Raw genomic sequence first — 16,677 nt, 5'->3', positions numbered from 1 at the left:
TCAAAGTACAACGCTCTCCAAACAACGTGGAACAGTGTACGTGAAGCAAGTCAAACCCTTGATTATCTGTTAGAACGATTTTATTGAAGGAAGAAAGAAGACTCGAAGGTGACGATGATGTCACTCGAGCGTTAGCCGCTGTTAGTCTTGACGGGAACACGAAGAAAAAGTTCGCCGCGAATAAAAACGACGACAACAACAGATGACGTTGAAGTTCGCAACGTTGGACTCCAACGAAATCGTTAAAAAAAAACTTGATTCTGATCATTTTTATTTCATGAGCCGGCCAAAGATGTCCAAAAACTGGGACAAATAAAATAGTAAAAAAAAAAACCGGCGGAAGTCACCCTTACAAGGGATGAAAATTTTCACGAATTATTTTACACCGGTTGTTCGGGGATTCTCATCTTTTTTATTTCATAGATCGGTCACAGTAGTCTAGCAGTATTACCAAAAAAATTGCGAACAAAAAAAAATCGGCGGAAGTCACACTTACTGGGGGTGAAAATTTTTACGAATTTTTTCACCAGGGCTAATTCGGGATTCTTATATTTTTTATTTCATAGATCAACCAGGGGTGTCCAGGAGTACTATTGAGAAAATTGCGGACAAAAAAAAATTGCCGCCAGTCACCCTTACAGGGGGTGAAATTTTTTTACGAATTATTTTACACTGGTTGTTCGGGGATTCTCATCTTTTTTATTTCATAGATCGATCACAGTAGTCTAGCAGTAATACTAAAAATATTGCGAACAAAAAAAAATCGGCGGAAGTCACCCTTACTGGGGGTGAAAATTTTTACGAATTTTTTTACCAGGGCTAATTCGGGATTCTTATATTTTTTATTTCATAGATCGACCAGGGGTATCCAGGAGTACTATCGAGAAAATTGCGGACAAAAAAAAATTGCCGGAAGTAACCCTTACAGGGGGTAAAATTTTTTTACGAATTATTTTACACTGGTTGTTCGGGGATTCTCATTTTTTTTATTTTATAGATCGGTCACAGTAGTCTAGCAGTAATACCAAAAAAATTGCGAACAAAAAAAAATCGGCGGAAGTCACCCTTACTGGGGGTGAAAATTTTTACGAATTTTTTTACCAGGGCTAATTCGGGATTCTTATATTTTTTGTTTCGTAGATCGACCGGGGGTGTCCAGGAGTAATATCGAAAAAATTGCAGTAAAAAAAAACGCCGAATGTCACCCTTAATGGGGGTAAACATTTTCACAAATTTTTTCATCTGGGTTGATCTGGGTTTCTTATCTTTTTTATTTCATAAATCAGCTAAAGGAGTCCAGGAGTAATACCGAAACAATTGTGAACAAAAAAGAATTTCCGGACGTCACCCGTACCGGAGGTGAAAATTCTTACGAGATTCTTTACTAGGGTTGATTGGGGATTCTTATCTTTTTTGTTTCATAGAGCGGCCAGGGGAGTCCAGGAGTAATATCAAAAAAATTGTGAGCAAAAAAAAATTACCACAAGACACCCTAACCGGGGGTGGAAATTTTTATGTATTTTTCCGCTAGGTTTATTATATCTTCATAATCTTGTATTTTAAATACATCTGATACTCTCCAATTTTGACACGTAGCACAACTATATACCAAGTTAGAGTTCTATGAAATGAGAACTGCATCATTTGTTGTCCTCCAATTACTTCAGAAGTTCAGCAAGTATCGAATCGTCCAAACCTATCAGTATCAATCGGGTTCATCAATTATATTGATTGAAAATCATCTTGATATTAATCCTTTTTGTTAACTTAGACTAACGTCTACAACGGTTGATGGAGAGGTGCTATTAAAAATACTTCAATGGTAATGTAACGTTTTCTTTATTGCACATACTTTGATTTGAAGAACTTTGTTGGTATTGCACAAAACCGCTCATACATAAATTGAAAAGTAGTTAGCTATTTTTAAATTCCTGTCGATATCAATATTGAATATTTATTTAAAAATACCTTCATGCGAGTCGGTTGAGTAATAGTAACCAGTTTTTTTTGACACTCTCCTCGATTCAAAATAGAAGAGCTTTAGGAATTTGTCAATCGCTCGGATATACACAAACAATCGTTGGAGATGAGTGTCTGTAGCTATACATTTTTCTACATATTGCATATTGAGGGATGAGAGTTATTGAAACTAAGGGCTCGAGAACTCCAGTGGGGTCATTCTTATTTATGAAGAAATGAGTTAAAAGTAAATTGGAAAAGCGTTGGCGTCTCTGAAATCTTTCAATGTACTCGAACATCCCAACCCGATGCACATCCTTTGAGGAAACATACCACTTCACATGTCTCATTTACCGTTGATGGAAAATATCTTTATGCTTTCGATGCCCTTCTAAAACGGCAGTGTAAAAATTACTTTCAGTAAGCATCAAACTGAGAGTGTAGGCAACTTCATGTGATTGTCTGAAATTTAAGTCTCTTCGTGTACAGAACATTTATCCACAATCATAGAATTCGATCAGTAATGAAATACAATCCTCCACTTGCATCCTTTTTTTCTCACCATATTTTTACCTTGAACAAACTGCTCCGAAGGATGTTACTTATTTTCTAATTCACTTTTGTATTTCCACTGAACTGAATGTAAAGGTGCAACTTACATTCTAAGTTAGTTTTTTTATTACACTGAATTGAATGGAAGAACGTTTTTAACTTAATCTATTATTTTGGTTTTTCCACCGAACTGAAATGGAAAGGTGCAACTTACTTCCTACGTTAGTTTTTTTTTTATTACATTGAACTGAATGGAAGAGCGAAATTTCCAAATGAATCTATTATTTGGGTTTTTCCACCGAACTGAATGGAAATACGTCACTTCTGGTATTGTCTTATACTTCCACCAAACTGAATTGAAAGACGTTATTTCAGGCCTTGTCTTTAATTTCCACCAAACCGAATAGAAAGACGTTACTTCAGGCGTCGTCTTTTACTTCCACCAAACTGAATGGAAAGACGTTATGTCTAGCTTTGTCTTTTATTTCCACCGAACCGAATGGAAAGACGTAAGTTACTTTTTATACTATTTCTTGACTTTCACCAAACTGAATGAAAGGGTTCTCCTCTTGACGTTTCTTGTATGAAGAATACTTTAAACTACAGAGTTTATGAATTAACCTCCGCTGAACTGAATAGCAAGGTCTCTCTTCAACGTTTTTTTTTATTCTCACCGAGCTGAATGGAAAGGCACATATTACTTTCTAAGCTAGTTTTTTTTTTCAATTCCAACACATCGAATGGAAGGTAATTTTTAACTTTATCTATTTGTTTTGTATTTCCACCGAATTTATTGGAAGAACGTTACTTATTTCTCAAGTCATTTTTGTACGTCCACCGCATTCAACAGAAGAACTTGTTCTCTGAAAGATTTCCTCTAGTTTACAACTATGCTACGATGCATTCTTCAACATCATTTCGTCACATAGTACAACATGACCGAATAAATGCTACTCCTATTTTTGTTTTCTAATTTATTTTTCTTGCGCCTGTCTGCTAAAATTTTCAGCTCAGTCCTTAATTGGCTCTTGATTTATTGCCATTACATACTATTTTTCACCGAACGATTGAATCTTCATATGTTCTTACAAGATTCGCTGATAAACGTAACTATACCTTCCGTTTGCTGTTATCAACGTTGTTTAGGAACCGATCGTGACATATTAACAAGACACAAAGGTTGTTCAATATTACACCCTCGTAATTTTTTAATAAATCACCATCAGCACCTTTTTCGTGATCATCTTCTGGATTCTTTTAGCAATATTTCGTTACAATTACAACGATTTTACTAATTGTGCATATCTGGTTTCTCAATTTTGCTTCCCAAATATATATTGCATAAATTACTCGAAAAATTAGAGCCACCTCACCCTATACATTTTAGATGCACTAATTTTTCACTACTCATGGAGTTTTCAAGATCCTTTCATATTACGGCAGCATAATCTACAAACAAAATAATCTATTTCAGTTTTCGGATTTTTTCTAGCACGCTGTTTCAAAGACTTTTCCTCGTCATCAGTTACTAAACTCGATTTGAATACACAAGCTTGGTGACTCTTGCGCTCACACATCTTACAGATCGCTGAGTCATTTTTCAAAGGCGCAAAACAATGCAGACAAATATTTTCCATGTCTCCTGATTTCAAAAGCAGATTTTGTGCAATTTCAGCACGATAGGACTCCGGGTCAAATTCAAAGTTGAATGGCTTACCACTACCTAAGCATTCTGCATAGTACATAACAAATACTCCACAACTGTATGCATCCTTATAAGATTGGAATGGACGTTCAGCGATCTCCTGCACCGTCCAATCAATATCCTTCAAATCGTAAAACGATGTGCCTCTAGATGATTCTTTGGACCTTTCTAAAAGAAAATCTTTAAACGCTTTGATGACTCGCTCCTTATCGTCATCACTACCGTATGGGTCTAACATCATCAAATGTTTTTGCGGTATATCTGCTACAAATAACCTCCAATGATCGACAAGTAAATAAGGCATCAATAATTTACCTTCAATCTTCTTCACAGTTGAACAGATATTTCGGCTACCAATTCTTTTTTTTCGACAAGCATTATCCTTGTATCATCTGTGGGTATAAACATTACATCTGACCAATCATCAACGATTGAAGCCAGGAAGGCATCAATCGCTATTCCATTTATCCACCTCCGGGGTCGGAGGGCTGAAAACTCTCTAGCTGTAATTTGAAACATTTCAACTGTCAATGATTTGCTTGTTTCATGCCGACAAACTGTTACAAGACAGGAACTGGACTTCACATAATAGTTCCAGCTTTTGACTAGACCGTTGTAAAACTTCTCGGTCTGATCGCACAATGTTTGGTCATCAGTTTTTACTTCCAATCGTAAAAATTCTTCGTTACTTTCATGAATTCCTATACTCTGCACTTCTTCAAATTCTAGTGAGTTACCCGCTCTTTTATTTTCGCATAACAAACTAGTTTTTTCTTCTGCGTATTCAGTTTCTGATTCATCATCTCGCTTATTCTCCTGTTTTTCCGCCGATTTTTCATTCTTTTCCGCTTCTAAATACATTGCGTTCAGAAGCCTCCCTTTTACATAGCAATTTTTTGCTCTCTTTTGGGATTTCTTCCTTCCCCAACGCTCTTCATCGACTGTTTGCGGATATTTTGGTTTTTGATGTGATTTTCTTGTTCCTTTAACATTCGCATTCAACTGTATAATGCTTATTGTCCTCTGCCGTCTGATATCTAATCTTCACACCACATCAGCGACTGATAAATGGGTCAGATTCTCCAAGATCACCTCCTTCAGGATTCTATGCGAACTTTCCGAATATGCATTGCTCAATCGCGAGATACTCGTAGGTAACACATTTAGGTCCATAGAGCTCCAAAAAATGGAATACGGTATCCATTTCCTAACGACATGTTCCATAAATTCTGGGGCATAAAAGTCATTCTCTGTTTTTTTGACTTTATTGATTTTGTTTTTTTCTCCCTCTCTTTCGATTTCAACCTCCATGAGTGTCATTATTTTGATGTACATTTTATAATATGGCGATTTTCTGTAAATAGCATCGTCATTTGCATCCCTTGTCGAATGTAATTCGTCATCCATTTCAAGATTGTCGTAATCTTTAATTTATCGAGTTACATTTTCTCTATTAGTCAAGTTCTTCAAAACGGTCAGACTATTTCTCGATGTTTGTTTGCTTAGTAACAATGAACACATATTTTTGAACACGATAGTGAACTCACTCAATGTTCTACGTAAACTTAGGAGTGCCATACATTCCATAAGTAGTGCCTTAAAATGTTTGTATTGGGGAAATTTTTCATTTATGGTTTTGGATACATTTTTCATGAAATGTCCAAAACATATTTTCACTATTGTCTTATCTCTTATCAAATCCTTGCCGCTTAAACAGCACTGGAATGTCATGTCGAGATAAGTGTTAACATCCATACCATTCCATTCTAGCAAGATTGATTTTATTAAAGCCCAAGACCAATCGATAACGACAGCATTTACTAAAGGCCATTTATTTACCTCACGCTCTGCAAATTTCCTAAATTTTCTTAAAAAACTACCTATGGAATCTACCGTATGCTCGCATGTTATCATCTGCGCTACCCGTAACAGTTCTACCTTAAGCTTTACAACGAGAGAGTAATAAAATATTCTCTTACAATTATAGTTATCTGGTTTCCGACATATTGAGCCTGTTGCATCGAAGTGGATAATTATTGAATTTTCATTAACTGCAACGTTCAAATCTTCAGCTGTGTACATGTATACGCTCATGGGTAGAGTTACATATCTTAAAAATGGATCACGCCTTTCGTCGTGCTCGATTTTTAATTGGAACAAGTCCGATAGGTCCCGAGATTTCAATGTTAAACGATTTTTACATCTATCTTCTGACAAGACTTTTTAAGCTGTATTTAGCTTGAACAATTCTTGATTGTGCCCATCGTTTTTGAGTGCTTGATCAGTATTAAGTTGCAAATCATCCAAAAAATCAATCGCTCTGCGGTTTTTCAAAATTTCCGCAATACGTTGACGTCTGGATCCTCTCACCTGTACGAAAACGTTTGCATCCAATTTTTTCTTATGAACGCATTTAATCTTAGCATCACTTGATATAACAATTTCAGCTGTAGGTAGATGATAGTTATTAATTTGATATTTGAACCGTTGCTGGTGATCAGGTCGCTTACACCGCGCATAAAATACAATGTCTCTATCGTTAAATCGGAGTTCTCCATAAAAGCTTAGCGTACACGTACATCCTAGTAATTTTAACATGACTCTTGAAGTGGTGCTTCTTATAATATCCTTATCTAAACAACCTAAATTATCTTTCAAATCAGCTGAAATTATTTGATAAGTACCTATATATACCGAAAAACTTTTGTTATCTTTCTTAGAACTTGAATCGACTGCAAATCTGTTCTTATTGCGCTTCCGGGACTGTCTTACTTTTACACTACAACTGGATACTGAATCATTATCAGAAATTTCGCTGTCACTACCCAGGAAATCATAAACACGGCTGTTATCTTTCAATATTTCAGTACTATTTTTATGGTAACAAGTAAGTCTTTTTGGTCTTCCTGAAGAATGTGCGCTTATCCACATATCCTTTTTGTTCAACTCGTTTTGTGTCGGTTGATTTTTTATTTGCATCGATTCATGTTCTAGCTCTTCGATGGAGGATGGATCTTCCAAAGATAACGACTCGAATTCTGGTATGTTAATCTCCATACTTTCTTGTTCCAGATTACTCATCATTCCATCTCTTTTATTTAACGCTTTGAATGGTGATATTTTTTCTGTCTTCACACTTTCCTTTTCCTCTGTTTTTTTGCAAGCATCATTTTGTGCCTCAGGATTCGTGGATGCTATATCCATCTGCGCGAACATTGGTATTCCTTCAACCTCATAACTTCCTTGTTCCATTTTTTTATCGCGAACGACACTTTCTGAATCAAAATTCATTAACGCTGTATATGACGAAGACGAACTTCGATTATCTATAACCGCTGCAGTTTCTTCTTCTACTACGTCTTTAATCTCATTATATTGTGACACTACAAAATTATTTGTTGCCTCAAGCACAACCCAATGGCCACTGCGTTGTTCGCCAGTAAACATGATGTTCAAGGTCTGTCGCTCGTTCATTTCATCACATGTCAAATTTTGTACTTTGATTATTCGATCGCCAGATATTTTTCGATATATCGCTACATTGACTTTATATAAACGAGCAAAAACACCTATTTCGAAGTCAGTGCCGTACGTCATATCGATACCCATTTCTTGCTCATATTCATCCGCATTGTTGTACTCCTTATCAGGACAAGTACTATTTAGCATGTCTACCTCTTCCATCCAGTTTTCTACCGTAATTTTCTAACGGTGCTATGTGACTTCTCATTACCAAATAAGCGATGGGAGAAGCATCGGAACAAACAATTTCCATCTCCAAGGACATTCACCACTTTGTATTCAGTATTTTCTACAAATACCACTGACGTGCGTGCACATCGCTTATTTGTCTCAGTACTGATCGATTTTGGTGATAACAGTACTTCACATGGTGCATGTACGTTACCTACAACAGTTTCTTCGTCTATGGAACGTTCACCACCATCTCCTCTTACTAGCATTGCAGTTTCTACCGCACGACGAAGTTGACAGTGTTCCCAGAGATATATTATTCTTCTATGCAGCTCGGTATCCCACGCACATTTCAATTTTTTTGCAATCTGTCGGAACAAAAAATGATTCTTCTAGTTAGATTTTTCATTCAATGTTTCCTTTGTGCATTATGTGCCATTATTCAATCGAGTGTTCTATTTTTTTTTTACAATAACTTGGCTCTCCGTTAATATACAAAAATTGCAATAGGATATTTTTTCGTTGCTTCTTCACGCTCTACAATTCAAGTCATATACATTTTTTTTCTACCGTTCATCGTTATTGAGATATCGAACGAGAAAGTTGAAAATTTAGGTGGCAGAACTTGTTTTTTGCTATTTTCTTCCTACTCATGATAGATATCGAAAAATGGTTGGTACTAAACTTGTTAAGCATGTTGATACCTACAATTTCGTTTTTTTTTTATTTTTCGTTTAGAAACGTTTAAAACCTATTTCTCATCAATTAATCTGACTAAATAATTTCATTATCATTAATCATAATACAATTAGATTTCGATTTTTTTTTTACCTATTTTGAAAGAATATATTAAGAATACCAGACGTCTATCATCTTGTGGAGCATTATTCAGGCACCACGAAGGTATTATTCGCATTTGAAGGTTTATAACTTGGATCGCATTATTCGAAAATCATCAATAAATTGGAATACCAAAGTGGTTCAGTATCTTCAAATTTTACAACGTAAATTATACAATGTAAATGCATCGATGGTGAAATTTAGACGCTTCAGAACGAGTGCATCGACCCTCAATGTCAATATCGGAACTTCGAGAAGAAAATTCAGGCTATATTCGCAAGAAAGCGGAAAGACCTCCGAATCAATAAAATTATCGATCAACTAAAAATCGCCAGTCTTTGACGAGGATTTATAACGATTGGTCTTGAGGCAATAAAATCTCGAATTTTTAAATTCTTATTATTAACTTGTTGTACAAGTATCGAGTTGGAGTTCAACTATTTTTGGCCTTAATCTCTTGAATACTCGTCTTCAATAACTTTTCCCTTTGTGACGGTCTTCGCGGACACAACAGCTGGAATGCCTTAAATATATTTAGGTGATCAAAAAAAAAATTTTTTCTCAAAGCCGCAAGTCGATACTTAATGAAAAAGTAATTCTCTCAAAATTTTTCAGCGGTGGCACCAATGACTTTAAAATTATTTTTTTCAATTTTAGTAAAAAATTATGATGGAAAGATATTAATTTTCTGATGTTGTAACAAAAATAGTTAGCATTCAGTTAAAAGTTGATTCCCTTAAAATTTAAGCTGAAAAGAAAAAATCTAGATGAAAAAAATGATTCTATTGGTGTTGCGCCAAGAGACAGATTGATAAGTTAGCCATCCATGAAAATATTATTTTCCCAAAGTTTGGAGTTCATATACAGTGGAGCTCATATATTTTTTCATAATGTTGGCTATAAATTATGTCATTTAAATATAATTTTATCTGTGTATCGATTGAAAAAAAAATTGGTACCAAGTAAAAACATAAAATTTACGAAATTTCGCTCCTTTAATAAAATATTTATAGAACTCTCGATTAAACGTAAGAGATATTTTTCTAATTTCCGTTAAAAACCGACTTGTATAAGAGCGGATTTTTGCATTTTGCAAGTAAATACGTAAGCACTTTACAAAAATTAAGATTTTAAAAAATTTCAGAGCACTCCTCAATGACAGTTTTATTCTTTTCTAAGTCCGATCGAAAATCAAGATAAAAATTGAAACCAACCAACAAAAATACAAACGTTTCATAATCGCTCAAATGTGTTAGTAAAGATCCACGGCTTGTTTAGACTCGCTTTGCTTAAATTTCTCTTTTTAACACTTGCCGTCAAGACGCTGCCTCGTCTCTATATACTTGGTCGGAGATACTTCGGTACATAATTTCTAAAACTGTTAGTGAATTTTTCAATCGATACATTTTTCCTTTTATTAGTTGTGATAGTGGAAAAATCGGGATAGGAGGAACGATCCGAAAAAATGCGGCAGGGACTGAACCGGGGTTCGAACCCGGGATCTCTCGATGGCCGGTCGAGTGCTCTCCCAACTGAGCTATCCAGACCGCCTACCACACTTAATTCGAATCGTCCTCGTAACGTTGTATTCCACAACGTTACATAGTTTTTATGAAATTCTAGCATTTAAACTTTGATACACAGAAATTTGCTTTTTAATATCTCGATTATAACCTAAAATTGTAATAATAAAAACATCCGAACATCATTGAAGGTACCTCTGAAAATTTGTCAAACGATTCAAACTTTTCCAGAATTACTTTCCCGCAAAAAGTTTATATGTAAAAAAAATTATTTCATAAAAAAAAATACAGAACAATTCGAAAAAAATTTTACAAATCTTGAAAAAATGTTATATTAAAAAAAAACTAATCGGCATCTATTTTTTAAAGTGTCAAAAGAATTAAATAACAAGTAAAAAATAATAAACCGAAAAATCGCCCTTGAAATCATTTTGGAAACCGATGCCTCATTCTTCTTATTTGATTCGAACAGCTAAATCAATTGAAAAAAATTCCATCTAATTTACGTGCAACATTAAAATTTATTATATCAATTCGAGGCCAAGTATTTTCTAATGAATTAAAAAAAATTACCATTTGAATTACGTGCAGCACTAAAATTTATGATATCAATCGGTGGACAAGTATTGTATTAGTAACTCCAAATTTTGACATTATTGAATTGTTCTAAGAAGCTTTCAAATCCAAAAGAATCACATGCAAGCTAGTCATTTCTTACTCTATGGTGGCAGAGACTTATAAGAAAATCGATTGTTCTCAGACTTTCAGGATCCTCTGGTATTATTCACAAAATTCGACGTCGATTGGATCGATACAAATTATGTTTAAATATGTGTTAAAAGTACTTGTCCGGCCCATCACTTTCCGTTTAAATTGTTTATCCAAATAAAAGTCAGGGCTTGTCTAGAACTGATGGATCACAAGTATTCATGCAGAGGGAATTGAGAGAATAATCTTCAAGTCATTTTTACTTAATTGCACTAATTTAATAAAAAACGGAAACAAATTATTCCGCAATATAGAAGGGATATTATTGTGCATCGATAAATGAAAAAAATTGTACATAATGTATATGTTGAAGCTTCCAAAATAACTCTGCAGTTTACATTCGATGACGGCAATTTTTACTTCCCACTTATTCTTCCAGCGAACGAGTTCCATTCGGAATAAGAACTAACCTATACTATTATTAAGAACATTAAATTAATAATGAATCGCATTTCAACAAACTTTTAACGAGATTCTGCCGTGCCATTTCGTTTTTTTATGATTGATTCTTTATTGAATGAATAGTGATGGGCCGGACAAGTACTTTTAACACATATTTAAACATAATTTGTATCGATCCAATCGACGTCGAATTTTGTGAATAATAGCAGAGGATCCTGAAAGTCTGTGAGAAGAATCGATTTTCTTATAAGTCTCTGCCACCATAGAGTAAGAAATGACTAGCTTGCATGTGATTCTTTTGGATTTGAAAGCTTCTTAGAACAATTCAATAATGTCAAAATTTGGAGTTACTAATACAATACTTGTCCACCGATTGATATCATAAATTTTAGTGCTGCACGTAATTCAAATGGTAACTTTTTTTAATTCATTAGAAAATACTTGGCCTCGAATTGATATAATAAATTTTAATGTTGCACGTAAATTAGATGGAATTTTTTTCAATTGATTTAGCTGTTCGAATCAAATAAGAAGAATGAGGCATCGGTTTCCAAAATGATTTCAAGGGCGATTTTTCGGTTTATTATTTTTTACTTGTTATTTAATTCTTTTGACACTTTAAAAAATAGATGCAGATTAGTTTTTTTTTAATATAACATTTTTTCAAGATTTGTAAAATTTTTTTCGAATTGTTCTGTATTTTTTTTTATGAAATAATTTTTTTTACAATTAAAAAAAAAATTTGTTTAAAGTTTTTTTTATGGGTGGAATTATCAGCAAACGAGGGACCATCAATGTACTTGTCCCAACCTTTTTTTTCCCTAGGGGAAGTTTATGGTTTGATATCACGTCTTTTTTCTCAAAAGATCCTTATTTATGTTCAGATGACTATAAGATTTTAGTTTAAATTTCTATGAATTGTTTATAATTTTCGGCGTATAACGTTGGTTTTCACGAAAAAAGACCTATTTTTCGTCGAAATTGTACTGAAAATATTTCGATAGAGGTTTATTCTTGGACTTTGGTGATTTTTCTCCTTGTCTTCTAATATGTTTCGTCCATTGGGAACTCAAGAGCATGGAGCAATGCGTGTTACGGGCCGAGATATGATTTTCGGCTGATAACGTTAGGAAAAAGAAAGGAAAAGAGGAAAAATAGATCAAATTCTAGACACAACAAATCCAACAGAATTGGCCCTTTTTAAATGTTGCTTTTGCATTCTGAATCTAGACATTTTCGTATCATTCAAAACGTGTCTCCGATGAAATATATTTCCAAAGTTTGCAAGTGGCCGCTGAGATCCAATTATCTACAGTTTGATAGTTGCTGAAAAAAGGCACCCGGAAACATTTATTATGTCAGAACTCAAAAAAGCAAAAAAAACTGAGCGTACTTAATTCAACAGAGCAACGGAATTCAAAGACGTTTAAGGTATCTGCATTGGTTTTGGAGAAAAACAATTTCAGGAGAATTCAGGAATGAATTTAAAAGTTTAAAAACTCAGAATAAAATAGAAAACGGAAAATTTAGGAATTTAGAAAAGCTGAAGACGTTTGTGATAAATTTTTGAGATTACATGTTACGGTTGGAGTAAAAAATTTAAATGATTGGCACACATGCTGCGACACAAAAATATGCAAGTTTGGAGGTATTTGCTTCATACCGCAGTAATACAAACTTCAATAGTATTTAAAAAGAAATACTTTAAAACTTACTAAACCAAGTTCTATTACTCATTCTCATAATCAAAGATAGGGGGTGATACTTAACACACATATTTATGCACAGAAATTTCAGAATTCGCAGGTATCTGCTGCGATTCAATGTATCTGCACAATAAATTTTGAAGACAGCAATTTAAAATCTATCCATAAATGAGCAACTGAAGACTTCTGTGATGAGTGTTCACTTCATATATATGTTACAGTTAGTTTTAAAAAGTAAAATGAGTGGCACAGTATATCAATTTTATAATTCGCAGATTTTTGCTGTATTTCAATAATCCAAATCTATAGTATTATAGAGAAAAGTTGGCAAAAGTCATGATGTTACGTTGAAATGACATAGCGAACATTGTATTCAGAAATTCTGTATGTTCCCATGGATGTTAGCAGGCATTATATTTGATCGCATCCAAAACTGAGCAACTGTAGACTTAGCGTAATGAATCTTTTCACTAATAATTCCACATTTGTAGTTTGCAAAGTGGGAATACTCAACATACATGTCATTTCATAAGTATTGTTGTCAAAATTTGTGTTTGCCTACTGCATTCCAAAGATTCGACTTTTCATATGATCAGCAAACAAAGCATCCAAAGACTTTTTGGAATAAGTTTCAAAATTTGTTACTCGACAGACCAGGTGGAAAAAGAATAACTACACTTATATCAAGACCAGAAACTGTTTTGAGAATCTGATGTACAAAATGCGAGATTGATGATCATAGCTGGAAACCTCTTGAATCACGTTACCACAATCAGCATGAAGAAATAGTAGAAAATCATAGGACACATATTAGGCAATTAATTAACGATATGTATCGATCCGCTGCAAACCGATGGAGTGAAAACAAGGATCGGAGAGGGCAGAGCCAAACTGAATATGAAGCAAAATATGGGAAACATGAGAAATAAATTAGAAAACATTTATTCAATTAAAGTTTACAACATCATTCTAACAGTTCTGTGTGTTTTTGTTGTATTTATTCATATATATAATCTGACGCCTTCATATATATAACCTAGCCTACTGACAATATATTTACACTGGACAATATTTCTCGCACTCTGATTTAATTGAAAGATTATTTTAGTTAACGCTTATTTCCAGTCGAACAAAATAATGAAATCTTGAAAAGTTTTCGTTGACATATGCATCGCGCATTTTTTATATCCGTTTTCGCACACATATCACAGACTACATTTACGCGGCCGCTTTGATACTGGTTTAGTATATCACAAAATTTAACGAAATAAATAGTAATATGCACTTCGTTAGATGACGAAAATTATTTTTAGTTATCCCGCACGCACTTCATAACATCATAACCCCAAACGTCAACATGACGTGAAACTTCGGCTGGTGACTTTCGAGCTCTCGGCATGTGACGTCAGTCCGCGACACCGCCGCGAAGTTAGACCGAGGGACATGAGGCCTTTGATGGTATTATATACATACATGTCAAATTTCTAAATGTGTTAGTAACTTTTGCATAATCTTGAGCCTGTGCAAAGTTTTTTCTCAGCAATTACGCTACTGATCGTGTTGGTTTCGGGCTCATTCGAAAGAGATTTTGAAATTTAGTCTCCAAACTAATTTTCGCTTAACAAAACATCTCTTGAGCTCCGCAATTCTAGAAAATGACATGCCAGTTTTACCCCCACCACCGCGAATCGTTTTATTCAGAGAAAAGATAGTCTCGGCGAGAGCCTCAGGCTAGCAGACGACAGGGCTGTCAATGTACTTGTCCCGAGACTCTACCGAGTCTCTTGATATCAACCAAACTTTTCTCTTCCCACCTCAAATTTTGAGGGAATCAACTATTGACTGTCTGCTAATTATTTTTATTACAACACCAAAAAACCAGTATTTTTACATCATAATTTTTTACTAAAATTGGAAAGAAAGATTTCAAGTCATTAGTGCCACCTCAAAAAAATTTTTAGAAGACCGTTAATTTTTAATTTTTAGAAAAATTTTGAAAGAATTACTTTTTCATCAACTAATAACATATCCACTTGCAATTTTGAAGGGAAATAATTTTTTTTTTTTTATTCACCTTAATATACACTCACACATTAGTGTAGCGTCGGACACGCTGCGGCTCACTTTATAGTGCGTTAGAAATCGTTATTTTCGTCTAAAAAAAAAAAAATAAAATTATGGGTATTAACATGCTTTACAAGTGTTATATCAACAATTTTTCCGATAGCTATCATGAGAAAGAAGACTCCAAAAAACAAGTTCTACTACCTCAATTTTTCATTTTCTCGTTCGATAACTCAACAACTATGAACGATAGGTGAAAAATGTATATGACCTAAATTGTAGAGGGTGAAAAATCCACAAAATAGTATGTCATTGCAATTTTCGCATATCTACAGAGAGTCGAGTTAGTGCAAAAAAAACAACCCTTCTTTCAATATGGCGGAAAAAGCACATAGAAAATTTTAGACGTACTGATTGGACTATATATGAACCAAAGCGTTTCATTAGAAAGCATGTAAAAACCTTGCTTAACACTCAATAAGGGAACATACCAAGTTTTCCATACTGGATTGGCTTATGTTGACTTAGCATCCGACTATAGAAAAATATACTGGTTTTTTCATGATAGCTTTAAGGTAGGTAGATTTGTGTGGTGAAGTTTATATCGTTAGTAAACTGAGAATCAAATCCCGAAACTAGAATGTTTTCGACTGATTCTTACGCAAAAAGGTGAATAGAGATAGATAGTAAAATGATTGTATTTGATACGTAACTTTTGATTGAAAGTCTCTACAGTTACTTCAAACACACTTTGAAAATGTATGTACTGGTAGATAGTAGAATAATTTCCGACCTAGGTGTTGAGAAACTTTTTTCACTGACGTCTACATACAACCTTAAATGATTTTAGCATCTGTAATAACTGAAGAGACTTTTAATCGGAAGTTATATCTCAAAAACTGGCCCGAGCGAGTTTTTTTCACTTTGACTTGTTGGAAGAAACTGTATCTTCTTATTACCTAAAAAAAAGTTCATCTTTCCAACGTCGGGTGCTTGGTTCACACAGATTGAATTTGCATGATTCAATACTTTGCAAAACAGTAATTTAAAAAATAAACATATCGTTTTTCGTTACCAAAACTTCATTGAAAATTTTTCATTTTTCAAGTTCCATGAATGCTCGGGGAAGCAGTCTATCTGTTTTGAATTATTTGTCTCGTATTCGAGCAATTTTCAGATTATCTGGACATTACTTATTAGACTAAACCTCGATATCGGAACTTGACACTTGCATTGTTTTGATAATAATTGAATTAATTATAGGAATATTCATTGTGACTCCCAACAGGTAATCATTTCATGTGACCGCATTTTATACTGGATGTAAAAATACATCCAGCATAAAAACTTTAAAAACGTGATAATTAAAGACGTTTCGATTGGCGCTAACACCATTTCTGAGAGAGGTTGTAATGAGCGCGTTCAGAGGAAAGTAGGCCTCATACCTAAATACTTCAAATTGAAA

At 34.1% G+C, this 16,677-nt stretch overlaps 1 protein-coding gene and 1 non-coding gene across 3 annotated transcripts in view; one reads left to right on the top strand and one right to left on the bottom strand.

The window, feature by feature from the left end:
* fu (STKc_STK36 domain-containing protein fused) overlaps positions 1-16,677 on the top strand; it is a 316,353-nt gene that overhangs the window by 162,877 nt on the left and 136,799 nt on the right. The window lies entirely within an intron of this gene.
* Positions 10,224-10,296, bottom strand: TRNAA-GGC (transfer RNA alanine (anticodon GGC)). Its single transcript has one exon. It is a non-coding gene; the product is annotated as a tRNA-Ala (tRNA).

This window comes from Venturia canescens, chromosome 2, assembly GCF_019457755.1.
Source record: "Venturia canescens isolate UGA chromosome 2, ASM1945775v1, whole genome shotgun sequence".
Taxonomy (NCBI): domain Eukaryota; kingdom Metazoa; phylum Arthropoda; class Insecta; order Hymenoptera; family Ichneumonidae; genus Venturia; species Venturia canescens.
The sequence above is the reverse complement of the archived record's forward strand: the minus strand, read 5'-3'. Positions and strand labels throughout refer to the sequence as shown.